The sequence below is a fragment of the Piliocolobus tephrosceles genome, chromosome 2 (genome assembly GCF_002776525.5).
Source record: "Piliocolobus tephrosceles isolate RC106 chromosome 2, ASM277652v3, whole genome shotgun sequence".
NCBI lineage: Eukaryota > Metazoa > Chordata > Mammalia > Primates > Cercopithecidae > Piliocolobus > Piliocolobus tephrosceles.
The window spans coordinates 77,435,956-77,455,241 of NC_045435.1; the positions used below are offsets into that span (position 1 = coordinate 77,435,956).

The 19,286-nt window shown below is 38.9% G+C and overlaps 1 protein-coding gene and 1 long non-coding RNA gene across 2 annotated transcripts in view; one reads left to right on the plus strand and one right to left on the minus strand.

Annotated features, from left to right (window-relative positions):
- Positions 1 to 19,286, plus strand: part of C2H3orf67 (chromosome 2 C3orf67 homolog) — a 303,609-nt gene that overhangs the window by 81,189 nt on the left and 203,134 nt on the right. The gene's annotated exons all lie outside the window — the stretch shown is intronic.
- Positions 1 to 19,286, minus strand: part of LOC111533995 — a 204,425-nt gene that overhangs the window by 52,347 nt on the left and 132,792 nt on the right. The window contains exon 2 of the long non-coding RNA XR_002729010.2: positions 7,698 to 7,908. This is a non-coding gene — a long non-coding RNA (uncharacterized LOC111533995). The remainder of the gene's footprint in view (positions 1 to 7,697; positions 7,909 to 19,286) is intronic.

The window sequence follows — 19,286 nt, forward strand, 5'->3', positions numbered from 1 at the left end:
GTGGCAAAAGAACTGGGAAGAACCTGGAAGAAGGATAGGAAGGAAGGTAAACGGTAGGGTCCTAATGAAGCTGCCTCATGCTTCACCGCATTTTTTTCTCTCTTCTTGCTCCACCCAGGAACAAAGAGCTGTGCAGGCCTTGGCACTCGCTAGCCTACTTCCGGATCCTCTCCTCTTCAGTTCCATTCATTCTAGGGAGGAACCACCTCATGCCTTTCCCCACTCAGTTCCTGAGAGGAAGGGGCTGGGCTTTCCCCAGGCAAAATTGTACTTTGGTGACAGGTTCCTCTCCTCTTCTTGCATCCTCCTTCCCACACTTCTTTCAGGTCCTTATGCAGAGTTCTGACCTTGGTACCAGGGTGGAGTGGGGAGAGACAAACACTGGAGATGTAAGGCTGTTCCTGCTTGCCAGCGGGAGCTGGGTTTATATTGTCTCCTTCAGTTTTCAAATTTCCTGACTCCTTTCCTTCCACTTTTTTAAAAATATTTTTTACTTTGCCACCCTAAATATCTGACAAGAAGTTATAAAACTTTTATCAGAGAATAGGCCATGTCCAGAATTCTTATATCCCCAATGTCTTGCCAGTGGTATGTAAACCCTCAATAAGTGTTAATTTTCAGGGAGCACTGCTTGTGAGATACAGGATACCAGACAAGGCCAGTATTTGCCTGTCAGATATGCCAGCAACACATGCACTATAGCTTCCTGGCTACAGTCAGGGCTTACCTCAGTGTTTTCTAAAATGTCAGAAGTTACTCTGTGTTTCATGATTAGGTTGCTCATGAAAAATATTTGCTTTAGCTGTTTAATTTACATCCTTTAATTCTGACTGTGAGCCTTCGCACATCCACACGTGACTTCCTACCTGAGAAAGGCTAATCATTTGGTTATTTTGGTTCCATGTAAGTAATTTAGTTGGGCAAGGGAACAGATCCTAAAGAGGCTAGCCTCCTGTTTTTACAGTAACTTGGCAAATTAGGTTTTAGCCTCATTTAACAGAAGAAGAAACTATAGTAATTCCTCACCTAACATCATCATTAGGTTCTTAGAAATTGAGACTTTAAGCAAATCTATGTATAACAGAACCAACTTCACCATAAGCTAATTGATACAAACAGTACTTACGTTCTATTCGGGTCACAAAACATCACCAGGCTTCTAAATAAAGACCCCAAACACTTGTACTATTAATCACTTCTAATATTGCAGTATATGTAAGCTACACATTTAAGAAAGATCCATTAAAACAAGTAAGGCAAGTATTTCCCCACATATTTTAGTTCAGGGTTGTGGGTGGCCAGAGCTTGTCCCAGCAGCACAGGGCACAAGGCAGGAACCCACCTTGACAGGACACCATCCCATCACAGGACGCATGCATTCACACACACCCTACTCACTGCAGCTGGGCCATGTAGACCTGCTAGTGAACCTGATATGCACGTCTTTGGGATGTGGGAGGAAACCAGAGTGCCCAGAGAAAACCCATGCAGACATGGGGAGAATGTACGAACTCCACACAGACATCTGTGTGAAGAAAAACAGAAAAAAACAAACAAAAAAAAATCTGTTTTTTTCCCTCATCAGCACTATGAGGAAATGATGTTGAATGAAAAGGTGTTATTAGAGGACCTCTTGTGATGCTTTAACAATGACTTGCTCAAGTTTTGCAAATTGTGTAAGTGGCAGAGACAGAATTTAAAGCCAATTCCACCTGCCTCCGTGGCCTTTGCTCACCCCAGGCACTCTTTCAGGACACAGGTGATGGCAAAAATGGTCATCAAAACATGTACAGCTTTCCTCAGCTGGTGCTGCTGCCCTTTCTTATTTAGCAAGAACCATCATGTCGTCAGGCCTGCTCCAGCCACCCAGTGTCTTGGCAACAATCATTTTCATTCACCTTTTAGCCCTCCAGTATTCCTTGATCCTCCTCTGCTATTTCCTCACCTACCTTTACTTTCACTTTTGCCTCCTTCCAGAATTAGGATATTTCCTGGCATTTCCACTCCTGCCATCACTGAAGATTAACTTTAATCTCTGTTAACAGCTTAGATGTGAAGGTGCACCTTGTTGAATAGGTCTTAAGTGGAGATCAATCATTATAAATGCAACTGCCTTTAAAAATAATGTGGTGTATAAGTGAAGTCAAAGGTTGCTTCTTATAGACTGTTTCTGCAAAAGCAAATAGACCCCTGCCTTTCATAATGAAAGTTAAAATGCTTTGAGGTTTAGCATTACCTGATGCTCCTCTTTCACGGGAGATAAGAGAAGCACTTTGGTGTTTAAATATACAGTCATGTGAAAGTGTTGTCACCACTGTAGAATGTGTTTTGCAGTTACCGTCTCATCACATATAAAAAATGGTATGTACAGCCAAATATTCCTATACTCAAAGCTACTCCCTGTTCCTTAGTTCACTTTCTTCAATTAAAAAAAGAGGAAAAAGGATTTGAAAATGACTCATATTTTAGTACCAAGAGTATTACATACCAAAACAGGTGATTTTATGCTATAGAAAAAGCAGTAAAAGAAATGAGTATAACCTTGCTTTTAAATGATGCAGTTATTCTCTTTTAGACCATTGGCACCATAATAGACATTCTCCTTTTAAGTAAACATGGAATTGAGCATTTATCAATGCAGATTTTTTCTTTACATAAAGACTTTTCATTTTTTTCATAGCTAAGATTATGCTGTATAGAAAAATAAAGAGTAAGTGCATTTTCTTCAGTGCTGCCTCAGTTTAGAATTCATGGATATATTTCTATAAATTCATTGTCTCTAGACATAGTCTTGTGATTTTGCTACATAATTTGGCCAACATTTATTCAGTTACTATTTATTGAACACCTACTGTGAGGCAGGCATTTGCTAGACAGATTGTTGCTGCCCTCATATTCTGGAGGAGAAGACAGAAAAGCAAGCAAATAAAATAGTTACAAATTTTGGTAAGTACTCCAAAAAAAACAGGCAAAGGACTTACCAAGGAGGTACCTACTTAGATAAGGTGATAAGAATATTTAATTTAAGAATTGAAGGAGAATGAAGAACTAGTCATGTGAAGAGTAGAAAGCATAGTGTACCCACTGGAAAAAAAAAGCTTGTGCAAATCCTTGTGATAAGGACACACCAAGTGTGATGCTGGCGAGAGTGAGACTGGCACGTATGCTGATTAATCTCCCTGCCACCTACTGGGTAAAGAAACTGTGTTTGCTGAACTCCTACTAACCTCAGTAGGGAAAGTACCAGGTTCAAGAGGCCGAAAAAGGGACCCAGAGCCAGCAAAGGAGACATTGGGTTTTATTCTGTGCTTCCATACAGAGGAGAGTGTCCAGTGGTGGTGGGGTGGACAGGAGAACTGCCTAGCATACGGAAACAGTCCAGTGGTGGTGGGCTGGACAAGATATCTGCCTTACTACAGTTCAGTGGTGGCAGGCTGGACAACATATTCACCTGGCCCAGTAGCAGTGGGCTTGGCAAGAGAACCATGACCACTTGCAAACGGCATGGAATTTATGTAGCATTTTCACTTACCGCTGTCCCCCTAACAACCTCCACCTGGAAACCTTCATTTAACCCAGAATTCAAGACCCCAATCCCCTGTACAGCCCATGTTCCATGGGATGGGCCAGGGGCATTTAAATGTTTATCATAGATAAGGAATCAATCTTTAGGTTGGCCATTCCAGGATTCCCTAGCTCTGAACACATATTCAGGTGCATCTGCCATACAGTGTCATTCTAAGGGTTTGCTTAAATTATACTATCAGGTGTGCTTATCCTACAATGTGGTATATATAACATATATACCGTGGAATACTGTGTACCCATAAAAAAGAACAAAACCATGTTCTTTACAAGCAACATGGATGCAGCTGGGGGTCATTATCCTCAGTGAATTAACACCAGAACAGAAAATCAAATACCACATATTCTCATTTAAAGTGGGAGCTAAACATTGAGTACACACAGACACAAAGAGGGGAACAAAAGACACTGAGGACTACTAGTCGGGGGAAGGTGGGAGGAGGGCAAGGGTTGAAAAACTACCTGTTAGGTAGGTACTGTGCTCGCTACCTAGGTGACGAGATCATTTGTACACCAAACCTCTGACATGCAACTCACCCGTGTAACAAACTTTCACATGTACCCCCAAAACAAAAAGAAGAAGCCTCCCTTCCACCCCTCTAGATCTGTTCCCTGCCATTCTCTCACTTACTCTGTGTCCTTGGAGGTAGCCCGCTCCTGTCTTCGTACGTCATACCGTATGAATCACCCAGACTCCCTTGACCTCGGGCTTCTGATTTCCTCAAGCCTCCCAGACAATGAGAAGTACCAGCAGGAGATCAGAAGACAGGATGAGAGAGAAGCCACGGTATTCCTTCCTTCTTTTTCTGCTTTGGACTTCCTATTGATGACCCTTTCTATAAGGATCCAATTGCTCTGGCTCTGGTTCCTTACCTTGCCCCTCTAGACCTAGGAATGGTAAAGGCTGCCCATTGTTTTTATTTTGGGGGTGGCTAACCATCCCTCCTTTGTTTCCTCTACCCTGCCCACACCTGTGTAAGGAATTGTTTCATGATAGTCTCTTCATTTTAACTATGTGGGATGAATTCTGTTTCCTGACTGTAGAGAATGACACCTGGTGAGTGAGGCAGGATAATTTCTAGTCCTTTTTAGCTAGGAATTTAGATTCCATTCTCAGAGCAGTGTGAGGCCAATGAAATGTGGTGCGATAATCTGATCCCCATGTCAGATGGTCATCCTGGCTGCTCTTGAGGGTATTGACCAGAGGAATAAGAATGGAAGCAGGGAGACCAGCTGGAAGTCTATGAAGCCAGGAACTGTGTGGTGCCTGGGCAAGAGTGACAGTATAGGAGATAGAGAAATGAGTGGATTCAACATGTAACTGATAGACTTTTGGCACAGAAATGTGAGTCAAGAACGACTTAAGTGAATGATTTGAGCCATTGGGAGGTGGTGTTGGTAAGGAATTAAGGATTCTTTATCTTTGATGGGTTTCATTTGAAATATCTGTGAAATATCCTGGAAGAAATTCAATTAAGCAGTTTGGAGTTCAAGGAATGAGTTAGGGCTGGATATCTAGATTGAGTTATGAACATATAAAAAACGTTTAAAAATTGGGTGAGAATGGACATGATCCCCAAGGAGAAGAATTTTTTTTAAAAATGAGAAGAGAGCCTGGGAGCTGCTAACATTTAATCATCCCTAGAAACGATTTGAATGCATATTTTAATTCATCCCCAAATATTGTTTAAATAATATGTAAATCTAGTTTTAGAGAAAAGGAAAATGAAAATAAGGAATGCTTCAGAAATCAAATGTGAAAATGCTGTGTACTATATTATACTTCTCCCCATAAAATGAACTTGATATCTAATTGAACATACTTTTTAAGAGACTAATTTATATACTGTTCCTTCTAGCAATACTGCCTTACTTATACTTTGAACATTGGCACAAATATAGCTCATGTAAACACTTTAGCTTTGTGCTGGAAACTTACAAATTGATTATAGAACTAAATGAGTTAATTTACCTCCTCATTGCATGCTCTTATTTTGAACCAACAAGATTATGCCCAGGTGGTGAGTTCTGCATATTGTCTTAACTTAATTGGGAAATGTGTTTACATTGATAAGCTTCTAGCCTAATTCAAACTAGAAGGAAAGCTTTCTAATTTCACCTTTCATTTACTAGAGTTTTATAAGATAAAAGAATGTTTAAAAATGGCACCAGTGTATTTTCACTAATGCAATCCATAATAACCAAAACAATCATTAAGTCCTGCAATAAGACATTTCTTGGTGTTTTTCTTTAGGTCCTCTACAAATGATCATCCTCTGACTCCAGGGACCTATAGATTTTATTATACGGCCTTCCAGCTTTTATATTATAGCATTGAACTGTCATCTGTAGCATGCATTAGAATGTTATTGACAAAATGTCCACTCATATTGAACTAAGTACTCAATAAACCACTATAAGTAAATTGTTGTGCTCTAACCTCGAAGGATAGTCTATTGATTCCCCTCATGGGTGTGAGCCTAGTAGAACGCCCCTATCTGCAATTCCTTTGTGCTACGTATGTTGTGTAATGTCTTTTTTGAGATCCCAGGTCGTAAAGGAACTTTTTTACGTTATTTATTAAAACCAAATATTGTTTTTTGCATGTTTATTTTATTTCAAATAAATAGTTAACCACTAATCATTGCTTTTTTTTTATGCTGTAAGACTCTGCCATTTTAAAATTGCATACATAATTAAAGTAATCCACACCTATAATAAGAAAGTTTGGAGTCATTTTCCAAAGGTCATTGCTTTTAGCAGGTTTTTTTGTGAGTATTTCTAGAGCTTAATTGTGTGTGTGTGTGTGTGTGTGTGCATGTGTGCATGTATATACTACAGTCCTTTTTCCCACAAGTGGAATCATACCATTAACACTTTTTGGCAGTTAGTTTGGTAGTGACAGTGGGGCTTTCTCCGTTACCTATCTTGAGACGATTTCCATACTACTAAATCTGTCTCACTCTTTTTAATAGCTGCTATATATACCATTGCATGGCTAGAGCATAACCTATTTATCTAGATCCTTATGGTAGACCTCTAAGTTTTCCCTCTGTTTTGCTATTAGTGTTACCTTGAATATCCGTGTGTGTATCTTTGTGTACCTGTCAAATGTCCTCTATTCAACTATGTGTGAGATTTTCGTGTAAAAATGAAAAAGAGAATGTATATACTGCCTAAGGAGTAAAAATATTCTGCAATTATAGTGATACATTCTGGAGAGCAGAGGTGAGGAAGGATAGAAAGATCTCAAGAATGAATGTTGGAGATATTTTAAAACATTTGACATATTTTCTCCTTGTTGAATACTGTCAAATTTTTATTGGTGGGCAATTTATTTTAAACTTTAAAAAAAAGTATTCAAGACTATAAATAATTGGTAATATCTTATAATCATAGTTTGTGTTGATAATTGAGAATCCTTAACTGATTTGTGATTTGTGAAAAACGTACTTTCAGTGCCAAATATCTTCTTTATTGTAAGCTTTGGAAAGTGATCGTTTGTGATAGTACTGTTGGGCTCAACAGAATAGTCAATTAACTGGAACAAGCAATGTCCTACATCTATGTATTAACAAAAGGTTACAGTGCTTGATATCTACTCAAATGAAGGGTAAATTTGTTGGCAATTTATGGCAAAATGTATACTTGGGAGGTTAGGAGAGTGGGTGGTGTTACAGATTCATAATTTGAATTTTCCCTTTTATGCTAGAGATGGTTATTTTTTAAATAGGCAGCTTACACCCAAACAGTAACTTCTCTAAGGAAGGCAAATGTTACTTGAAAATAGATGATCTTAAAGAAAGGGAAAGAGAAAAATGCAATAAATTAGAACTGACAAAGCAATTAGAAGCATACACCTGAAAGAGTATATACCCTGCATTTATAAATCAGTTTCTAAGTATTTTTACGATCATTTTCTCAGTACAGTGGAAGGACAGATGTTATTATTCCCAATTTATAGGGGAGGAAATTGAAACTCCAAGAGGTTGACTCCTGTTCCGATAACCTTTTTCTTTAAGACTAATGATGTGAAAATTACCGTATTGGTTTCTGAGGGCTGCCATAACAAGTAACCACAAACTGGATAGCTTAAAACAATGTAGATTTACTGTTTCTGGAAGCTGAAAGTTCAAAATCAAGGTTTTGGCAGGATTGTTTCCTTCTGGAGGCACTGGGGGAGAATCTGTACCATCCCTCTTTCCTAGTCTCTGGCAGTTGCCAGCAATCTTTGGGATTCCTTTGTTTGTAGGTGTATCACTCCAATCTCTGCTTTCATTGTTGCACAGCATCCTCTCCCTGTGTCTTTGTTTAAATTTCCCTCTATTTATGAAGACACCAGTAATTGGATTTAAGCCCACTCTAATCCATTCTGACTTCATGTTAATTTGATTACATCTACAAATACCTTATTCACAAATAAGGTCACAATCACAGGTACCAGGGGTTAGGACTTGAACATATCTTTTTGAGGGACACAGTTCAACCCACAGTGACTAACATTTCAGGATCAAGAGTGTCACCAAGAAACTTGTGTGTTTCATAGTAATGGAATAAAAATAGTAGTTCTCATTTTATCTATACCTTTCTTCTAAAATTCCATTTACCCGAAGTCTCATCATCAATAAGTGACTGAACTAGTAATAGCTTTTTTTAATTCAGTTATAATTCACATATCATAAAATTTATCCTTTTAAAGTGGATGATTCTGTCATTTTTAGTATAATTCACAGTTATGAAACAATCACCACTATGTAATTTTTGAATGTTTTAATCACCCTGAAAAGTACCTGTACCCATTAGCAGGTACTCTCCACTCCCTGCTACCCTTACTGTCTCTCTAGATTTGACTCTTTCAAATACTTCATATAAGTGGAACCATACTATATGTGGTCTTTTGTGTCTGACTTCTTTCACTTATAATGTTTTCAAGGTTTATCCATATTGTAGAGTGGAATAGATAAGAATAAGAACTATTATTTCCATTCTATTACTATGAAACACACAACATGGATATCAGTGATTCTTTCCTTTTTTAGGTCTGAAGAATAATACATTGTATGGATATAACATATTTTATTAGTTAACTTATCAGTTGATGGACATTTGGGTTGTTTCCACTTTGGCTATTACTAATAATGCTGCTATGAACAATTCACATACCAGTTTGTATGTGGACATATGTTTTCAGTCCTCTTGGAGCTCACCTACAAGTGAAATTGCCAGGTCATATGAAACTTTACATATTGGAAACTGTTTCCAATGAGGCTGTATCATTCAATATTCCCATCAGCAATCATGAGGATTCTAATTTCTTCACATCCTCATCGAGACATATTATTATTAGTCTTTTTTTATTATACCCATCCCAGTGGGTGCGAAATGGTATCTCATGGTTTTGATTTACATTTTGCTGTTGATTAATAATGTTGAGCATCTTTCCATTTGCTTATTGGCCATTTGTATACCTTCTTGAAGAAATTTCTATTTAAATTATTTGCCCATACTAAGCAAAAAGAACAAAGCTGGAGGCATCATGTTACCTGACATCAAACTATACTACACGGCTACAGTAACCAAAACAGCATGGTACTGGTACAAAAACAGGCACATAGACCAATGGAGGAGAACAGAGAGCATAGAAATAAAGCCACACATCTACAGCCATCTGATCTTCAAAAAAGCTGACAAAATCAAGGAATGGGGAAAAGACTTCCTATCCAATAAATGGTGCTGGAATAACTAGCTAGCCATTTGGAACAGATTGAAGCTGAACCCCTTCCTTACACCGTATACAAAAGCCAACTCAAAATGGATTAAACACTTAAATATGAATCCCAAAACTAAAAACCCTGAAAGACAACTTAGGCAATATTATCCTGGATATAGGAATGGGCTAAGATTTCATGACAGAGATGCCAACAGCAATTGCAACAGAAACAAAAATTGACAAGTGGGATCTAATTAACCTTAAGAGCTTCTGCACAGTAAAAGAAACTATTAGCAGGGTGAACAGACAACCTACAGAATGGGAAAAAATATTTACAAACAATGCATCTGACAAAGGTCTAATATGCAGACTATATAAGGAACTTAAACAAATTTACAAGAGAAAAGCAACCCCATTAAAACATAGGCAAAAGAAATGAAGAGACACATCTCAAAGAAGACATACATGTAGCCAACAAACATATGAAAAAAAGCTCAATATCAACTGATTCTTAGAGAAATGCAGATAAAAACCACAATAAGATACCTTCTCACACCAATCAGAATGGCTATTATTAAAAAGTAAAAAATATAACATGCTGTCAAGGTTGTGGAGAAAAGGGCACACTTATACACTGTTGATGGGAGTGTAAATTAGTTCAACCATTGTGGAAAGCAGTATGGTGATTCCTCAAAGAGCTAAAAGCAGAACTACCATTCGACCCAGCAATCCCATTTCTGTGTATATACCCAAAGGAATACAAATCATCCTACCATAAAGGCACATGCACGTGAATGTTCATTGCAGCACTATGCGCAATAGCAAAGACACGAAATCAACCTAAATGCCCATCAATGACTGACTGGATGAAGGAAATGTGGTACATATACCACATGGAATACTATGCAGCCATAAAAAAGAACAAGATCATGTCTTTTGCAGGAACATGGATGGAGCTGGTGGCTGTTGTCCTTAGCAGACTATCACAGGAACAGAAAACCAAATGCCGCATGTTCTCACTTATAAGTGGGAGCTAAATGATAAGAACTTACGAACACAAAGAAGGAAACAACAGACACTGGGGTCTCCTTGATGGTGGAGGGTGGGAGGAGCAGAAAGGATAACTATTGGGTACTGGGCTTAACACCTGGGTGATGAAATAATCTGTACAACAAACCCCCATGACATGAGTTTACCTGTGTAACAAACCTTCATGTGTACCCCTAAACCTAAAATAGAAGTTCAAAAATTAAAAATAATTTGCCCATTTTTAATTTGATTAGTTATCTTTATTGTTGATTCATATGAGTTTTTAAATCTATTCTATGTACTATACCCTTATCAGATATATGATTTATAAAAATTTCCTCCCATTCTGTAGGTTGTCTTCTTTCTTTCTTGATAGCATCCTTTGAGGACAAAAGTTTTTAATTTTTATGAAGTCTAGTTTATTTTTTCTTTTATTGCTTGTGCTTTGGCCATGTTATCTAAGAAACTGTTACCTATTCCGATGGCATGAAGATTTTCACTTATTTTGTTCTAAGAGATGTATAGTTTTAGCTCTTAAATTTAGGCCTTCAATCCATTTTGAGTTAATTTTTGTATATGATGTGAGATGGGGATCAAATTTTTTTTTCTTTTGCATGTGAATATTCAGTTGTTGCAGTAGCATTGTAAAAAGACTATTCTTTCCCCCATTAAATTGTCCTGGCGCCCTTGTCAGAACTCAATTATCTGTAGTTTTATTTCTAAATGTAGTTTTATTTCTAAACTTTCTATTTTTTTCCACTGATTTATATGCTTGTCATTATGCTGATAGCACACTATCATGTTTACTGTAGCTTTGTGATAAGTTTTAAATTGGGAAATGGGAGTCCTCCAACTTTCTTCATGCTTTTCCAGATTGCTGTGAGTCCTTTGCATTTCCATATGAATTTTAGAATCAGCTTGTCAATTTCTTGAAGAAGAAATTCTGATAGGGATGGATTAAATCTATAAATAATTTGTGGAGTGGGGAGTATTGTCATTTTAACAATATAGGAATATTACCATTTTAAAAATATTGTCTCGCAGTCCATTAACATGGCATGTCTTTCTATTTATTTTGTTTTCTAAAAAAATTATTTTTCAGCCAGGTGCAATGGCTCACACCTGTAATCCCAGCATTCTGGGAGGCTGAGGTGGGTGGATCACTTGAGGTCAGAAGTTTGAGACCAGGCTGGTCAACATACTGAAACCCTGTCTCTACTAAAAACACAAAAAATTAGCCAGGCATGGTGGTGGGCACCTGTGATCCCAGCTACTGGGGAGGCTGAGGCAGGAGAATCGCTTGAACCCAGGAGGCTGAGGTTGTAGTGAGCTGAGATCACACCACTACACTCCAGCCTGGGCTACAGAGTGAGACTCTGTCTAAAAAAAAATACATATATATATATATTTTGTATCATTTTATATATATATATAATACATATATGTAATTCAATGATATTTTGTAGTTTTCAGTGTATATGTTTTGCACTTCTTTTGTTAAATTTATTTCTCAGTATTTATTTCTTCCTATTTACTTCAGGCCAAGCCTGACGTAGGGACATGTTTCAGGAGGGAGTGGACTTACAGGATCAAATAAGGACCCGGTGGTCTGGCCCCAGCCAAGACTTCCTCTCTGCTTCTGTTCTTAGAAAACAAGGGCCATTCCCTGGCTTTAAGGGTCACTTCTGGGACAACGGTCAAGGCAGGCATGGAGAAAGCTGTAAGGGATTCTCAGGGAGGAACCTGTCAAGCTTGTGTATGGCAGGACCACATGAGCACATTTAGGAAGAGACAGAGTAGGATGGGAGCCCGCCTTGCCAGCCCCAAGGCCCTGCACTTTACTGATACTCAGTCATTTTTCTTGAATACTTCCCAGATTGATGCAATCCTTTGGTTAATTTCCAGTGTTTTGAAAAGTTGATCCTGACCGTTTTCGTCAGTGTTCTCATTGCTTTTATGGAGCAAAAATGTTCAGAGGTTTTTTTCTCCACCATTTTCACAGGCATATAATAATATTCAGTAATAGCTAACACCAAGTGCTCCTTCATCTATGCCATGCAACTCTTTTTTTAGTGTTGTACATCAGCTTGTTACAGTATTTTATGTTCTATCAATCAAGTAAACTAATTCTACTTTATGTATAGGAGTCTATTTGAAATACATTTAGAAACATGCTTTTAATAATTGTGAAAGTTAATGTAATTCATTTAGCAATACAGATAACATTTGAGCATTTACTATATGGCAGAAATTAAATTATTTTAAAAAGTTTTAATTATTTTATCTATATGAAATAAATATTATTATTGTCCTCATTTGCAACTATGTGAAGCTCAGACAGGATAAGTAAATTATCCCAGATTAAATGCTAGGATGTGGCACATCTGAGATTGAAATCTAACACCCTTGCCTCCAGAACCTAAACTTTAGCCTGAACTTTGAACAATTAAAAAAAGAAAAAAAAAGATTTATTGAGGTGTAACACTGTTTAAGTGCCATAATTACAAGGAGATTTTATGCTTCCACTTATCCCCAAATGCTCATGTTTTTCACTCTTTTAAAATCAGAGAAGTAGACAAATCATTTTATTATTTTAGATTATTTCACCTGTGGAAAGAAATATAATGGAAAAAACATAAACTTTTAGAGTGGTAAAATCTAGGTTTGAAACCCATTTCCACCATTTACTGGGTTTATGACATTCAGCAACTTAACACCTCTGAGCCTTGGTGTCTTTATTTGTAAAATAGCAGCTCATCTCATAATGCCAACCTCACTGGATGGTTGTTGCAGGGCCCTGGACAGGAAGAACCACTGTGACCCTTTTAGAAGAAATGGTAGAGGTAGGAACACAAATTTTACAGATAAAAAGCATATAAAACACAAATAAATGCAAACCTTGGTAAGCAAAGAAATGAAAATGAAAATGAATTAAATTCCAACGATGTGAGTATATGAGTGGTAGGTTGGGCAGAACCTTTTTAGAAAACATTTCATTAGTGGTTTCAGGTGTCCACTATTGTGTTAGATTGTCCATACCATTTGGACAGGCAAGTCTACATCCAGCAACCTGTCTTAAGAAAATAGAAATACCTGCAAAAATTAGTATACAATGATGTAATCACCAAAATCTAATAGGAGCTATGTTAATTATGGTTCATTTTAGATTAGAAGTATTTTGTCACTAATGCGTATACAAAAATGTGTGTGCAATTTGATGTATACACAAAACCAAAAATATGTAAAGAGTTCAAATTATTATTAGTAAGTGGTAGGTGTTAACTTAAAAATCACAGTATTTATAAATGTAGAAAAGAAAACTTTATTTCTTAAGAAGGGGATTACAAGCCACAGTCAGGAGCACCGCCTCCAGCTTAAAACCCAAAGCAAGCACTTCGAGGAAGAAAGGGATAAGATAGGAATTTAAGTGGACCAGGTTAGCCAAATATACATATCCAACAAGATATAGGGGGAGCTATGAATATTCACGAAAGGGTTGTGTACATGAGTGATAAGGAAACATACATGTTCCATGCCCACCTTGGGGTGGAGACTTAACATTCAAATGTATTACAATTAGGCCCTGTACCTCAAAAGGTCTTTTTAGGACACAAAGGCATTTGAGTGACCAGCCTCTTTAAACTGGCCAGAACCAGTCCATAGTGGGTAGTCTTCTTAACAGGAGAAGGTTATTGAAATCAGTCTCTTGTCCGATTGAAGCTATAGTTGTGACGTGGAATAAGGAACTCAGAAAGTGTCTGGTGGTTGGCAAGCTGCAGCTGCTTCAGTATTGCTTATCTCAAGGCCAGTGCTTGTTTAACTGCTAGAGAAAAAGAAAAACCTTGTGGCAGCTAGAACAGAGTACATTCTTTAAGTGTAATAGTGCATAACTTAACCCTTGCCTGGCGTGGCCTTAGGTCCTGTCTATAATTTGGTACCTTATTGCCACAAAGAGTCTGTTCTGTCAGTCTTAAAACTTCTATTTTAACATAAATGCTGGTCAGTTGTGTGTAAACTGCAAAAGGGAGGGGTTATAGTGAGGGGTGTCTGACCTCCTGTCCTGTCATGGCTGTAAACTCAGTTTGGGGTCCCCTTGGCCAAGAGGTAATCTGTTCAATCAGTTGTGGAGCTTAGGATTTTATTTTTAGTTTACGTAGGATTTGGATGATTTTGTAGGTATTTAATCTTTCTTTCCTCTTTTCCATGTTTTCCAAAATGAGCATACATTACTTTTTATGAATAATGAAAGTATCTTAAAAATTCTGGAAGGGGGATTAAAAAAACAGTGGTTCTTATTTTGAGGCTTCTCTGTTACCATCTAATGGGTCTTTAAGGGAATATATAAAAATCATTTTTAGTTTATTGTCTTCCCCAAGGGTACTAGGGCCATATTCATCCTTGGTTTCAGGATAATTAACAATGACATGTTATACTTGATCATGCTGTGATCACAAATATTCTTGTGATTTGAGCAAAAGACTGGAAAATAAGACAGAGGTTAAAATGAGAGGTGGCAGGAATTACAAAATGGTAGAGTAAGGAACTCAGCAATTTCTCTTCCAAAAAGCAATAGTAAAACTGGGCAAAATAGTCAATAATAACCATTTCAGGACTATGGACATCAACTCTTAAAACAAATTAAGAAGCATTTATTCACGCACACACACACACACACACACACACACTACTGAACCTTGTGAAGAAGTATGGAAGCCTGGGGCAACTTTGTCTGGGGCTGGTGCAGTCCCTCCTTTTTTCCCCAGCTCTGTCAGTGCAGTCAATGAAAATCAGCAGCTCCATTGCCAGAGCCAGCTGACTTGATTAGGAGCACAGTGGAAATACCCCATGCCTCTTCGTGTGTTGAAACCTTAGCAATTTTGGTGGTATATGAATAGAAAAGGCCAACATCACAGCTGGCCTGAGTTTGAGATCCTGGTTGAGGCAAGCAATAGACTGGCACGTTAGCCACTCCGGGGAAGAAGTCAGCCATAGTGAGCTTTGATAAGTACCTGCATATCCCTGGGGGTCTGGAAGGCTACATGCTCACATGCTGGAGAGATTGAAAAGATCCTTTGTTATCAACACATTTCTGGTTAAATGACAGGCCTTGTACAGTTGCAGAGGAGACACAAGAGGGCCTAGCAGAAAGTAAAAGCTGGGCCAGGCCTGTTCACTGCCTGAGCTTTGAATTGTCCCATAACCAATGCATAGATCCATCAGCAAAGGGTGGAAACTTTACTAGTACAAAGTGTTTGAGCACAGCCTCTGACTAATTGTTGGTGACCACCAAGCAATGCTAACACAGCAGTGACCCCTAGGAAGCCAGGCTTAAAAGTAAAGTAATAACAAAAATACTGAGCAGAGAATTTGTGGTCACAAATCTCAGAATACACGGAATTTTCAGTACACACGGAATTTTCTCTGGGAGAAATCTTAATACTAGGCCATGAAGCAAGTGTCAATAAATGATTGAAATTATACCAAGTGTGTTCTCTGACCATAATGGAATTAAATTAGAAATAAACATCAGATAAAAAAAAATTGAGGAAATGCTCACATACTTATAAATTAAGTAGTATGTGTCTTAATAGCTGATGAGTCAAAGGATAAATTATAAGGAAAATATTTTAAAGATCAGAACTGAATGAAAACGAAAATGCAGCATACCAAAATGTGTGAAATGTAGCCAAAGTAGTGGTTAAAGGGAAACTTGAACCTGTAAATTCGTATGTTAAGAAAGAAGAAAAATTCCCAGATCGATAACCTAAATTTCTACCCTAAGAAACTAGAAAGAGAACAGCAAACTAAATGCAAAGAAAGCAGAAGGAAAATACTGGAGTAGAAATCACAGATCAGAAAAGAGTAAAAACAGAAGAACAGTAAATCAATGAAACCAAAGTTGGTTTTTTGAAAAGATGGACAAAACTTACAAATCTTTTGTTAAACTATCCAAGAAAATTGAGACAAGATACAAATGACCAAAATCAGTAAAACCGGGGAACACTGCTTGTAACCCTTTGGAAATTAAAAGGAAAAGAGAATACTCTGAACAATTTTATGCCAACTCCATAGACAATTTGGTTGACATGGAAAAGTTCCTTGAAAGGCAGAAACTATCACAACTGAATCAAGAAAAAAATAGAGGGGCGGAGCAAGATGGCCGAAAAGGAACAGCTCCAGTCTCCAACTCCCAGCGTGAGCGACACAGAAGACCGGTGATTTCTGCATTTTCAACTGAGGTACTGGGGTCATCTCACTAGGGAGTGCCGGACAATCGGTGCTGGTCAGCTGCTGCAGCCCGACCAGCGAGAGCTGAAGCAGGGCGAGGCATCGCCTCACCTAGGAAGCGCAAGGGGGAAGGGAATCCCTTTTCCTAGCCAGGGGAACTGAGACACAAAACACCTGGAAAATCGGGTAACTCCCACCCCAATACTGCGCTGTAAGAAAACGGGCACACCAGGAGAATATACCCCACACCTGGCCGGGAGGGTCCCACGCCCACGGAGCCTCCCTCCTTGCTAACACAGCAGTCTGCAGCAATCTAACCGCAAGGCAGCAGCGAGGCTGGGGGAGGGGCGCCCGCCATCGCTGAGGCTTAAGTAGGTAAACAAAGCCGCTGGGAAGCTCGAACTGGGTGGAGCTCACAGCAGCTCAAGAAAACCTGCCTGTCTCTGTAGACTCCACCTCTGGGGACAGGGCACAGCTAAAAAATACCAGGGGAAGCAGCAGAGGCCTGTGCAGACGCGAATGACTCTGTCTGACAGCTTTGAAGAGAGCAGTGGATCTCCCAACACGGAGGTTGAGATCTGAGAACGGACAGACTGCCTGCTCAAGTGGGTCCCTGACCCCTGAGTAGCCTAACTGGGAGACATCCCCCACTAGGGGCAGTCTGACACCCCACACCTCACAGGGTGGAGTACACCCCTGAGAGGAAGCTTCCAAAGTAAGAATCAGACAGGTGCACTCGCTGGTCAGCAATATTCTATCTTCTGCAACCTCTGCTGCTGATACCCAAGCAAACAGGGTCTGGAGTGGACCTCAAGCAATCTCCAACAGACCTACAGCTGAAGGTCCTGACTATTAGAAGGAAAACTATCAAACAGGAAGAACACCTATACCAAAACCCCATCAGTACGTCACCATCATCAAAGACCAGAGGCAGATAAAACCACAAAGATGGGGAAGAAGCAGGGCAGAAAAGCTGGAAATTCAAAAAATAAGAGCGCATCTCCCCCTGCAAAGGAGCGCAGCTCATCGCCAGCAACGGATCAAAGCTGGTCAGAGAATGACTTTGACGAAATGAGAGAAGAAGGCTTGAGTCCATCACACTTCTCAGAGCTAAAGGAGGAATTACGTACCCAGCGCAAAGAAACTAAAAATCTTGAAAAAAGAGTGGAAGAATTAACAGCTAGACTAATTAATGCAGAGAAGGTCATAAACGAAATGACAGAGATGAAAACCATGACACGAGAAATACGTGACAAATCCACAAGCTTCAGTAACCAACTCGATCAACTGGAAGAAAGAGTATCAGCGATTGAGGATCAAATGAATGAAATGAAGCGAGAAGAGAAAACAAAAGAAAAAAGAAGAAAAAGAAATGAACAAAGCCTGCAAGAAGTATGGGATTATGTAAAAAGACCAAATCTACGTCTGATTGGGGTGCCTGAAAGTGAAGGGGAGAATGGAAACAAGTTGGAAAACACTCTTCAGGATATCATCCAGGAGAACTTCCCCAACCTACTAGGGCAGGCCAACATTCATTCGGGAAATACAGAGAACGCCAGAAAGATACTCCTCCAGAAGAGCAGCTCCAAGACACATAATTGCCAGATTCACCAAAGTTGAAATGAAGGAAAAAATCTTAAGGGCACCCAGAGAGAAAGGTCGGGTTACCCACAAAGGGAAGCCCATCAGACTCACAGCAGATCTCTCGGCAGAAACTCTACAAGCCAGAAGAGAGTGGGGGCCAATATTCAACGTTCTTAAAGAAAAGAATTTTAAACCCAGAATTTCATATCCAGCCAAACTAAGTTTCATCAGTGAAGGAGAAATAAAATCCTTTACAGATAAGCAAATGCTTAGAGATTTTGTCACCACCAGGCCTGCCTTACAAGAGACCCTGAAGGAAGCCCTAAACACGGAAAGGAACAACCGGTACCAGCCATTGCAAAAACATGCCAAAATGTAAAGACCATCGAGGCTAGGAAGAAATTGCATCAACTAATGAGCAAAATAACCAGTTAATATCATAATGGCAGGATCAAGTTCACACATAACAATATTAACCTTAAATGTAAATGGACTAAATGCTCCAATTAAAAGACACAGACTGGCAAACTGGATAAAGAGTCAAGACCCATCAGGCTGCTGTATTCAGGAGACCCACCTCACATGCAGAGACATACATAGGCTCAAAATAAAGGGATGGAGGAAGATCTACCAAGCAAATGGAGAACAAAAAAAAAGCAGGGGATGCAATCCTAGTCTCTGATAAAACAGACTTTCAACCATCAAAGATCAAAAGAGACAAAGAAGGACATTACATAATGGTAAAGGGATCAATTCAACAGGAAGAGCTAACTATCCTAAATATATATGCACCCAATACAGGAGCACCCAGATTCATAAAGCAAGTCCTTAGAGACTTACAAAGAGACTTAGACTCCCATACAATAATAATGGGAGACTTCAACACTCCACTGTCAACATTAGACAGATGAACGAGACAGAAAGTTAACAAGGATATCCAGGAATTGAACTCATCTCTGCACCAAATGGACCTAATAGACATCTATAGAACTCTCCACCCCAAATCAACAGAATATACATTCTTCTCAGCACCACATCGCACTTATTCCAAAATTGACCACATAATTGGAAGTAAAGCACTCCTCAGCAAATGTAAAAGAACGGAAATTATAACAAACTGTCTCTCAGACCACAGTGCAATCAAACTAGA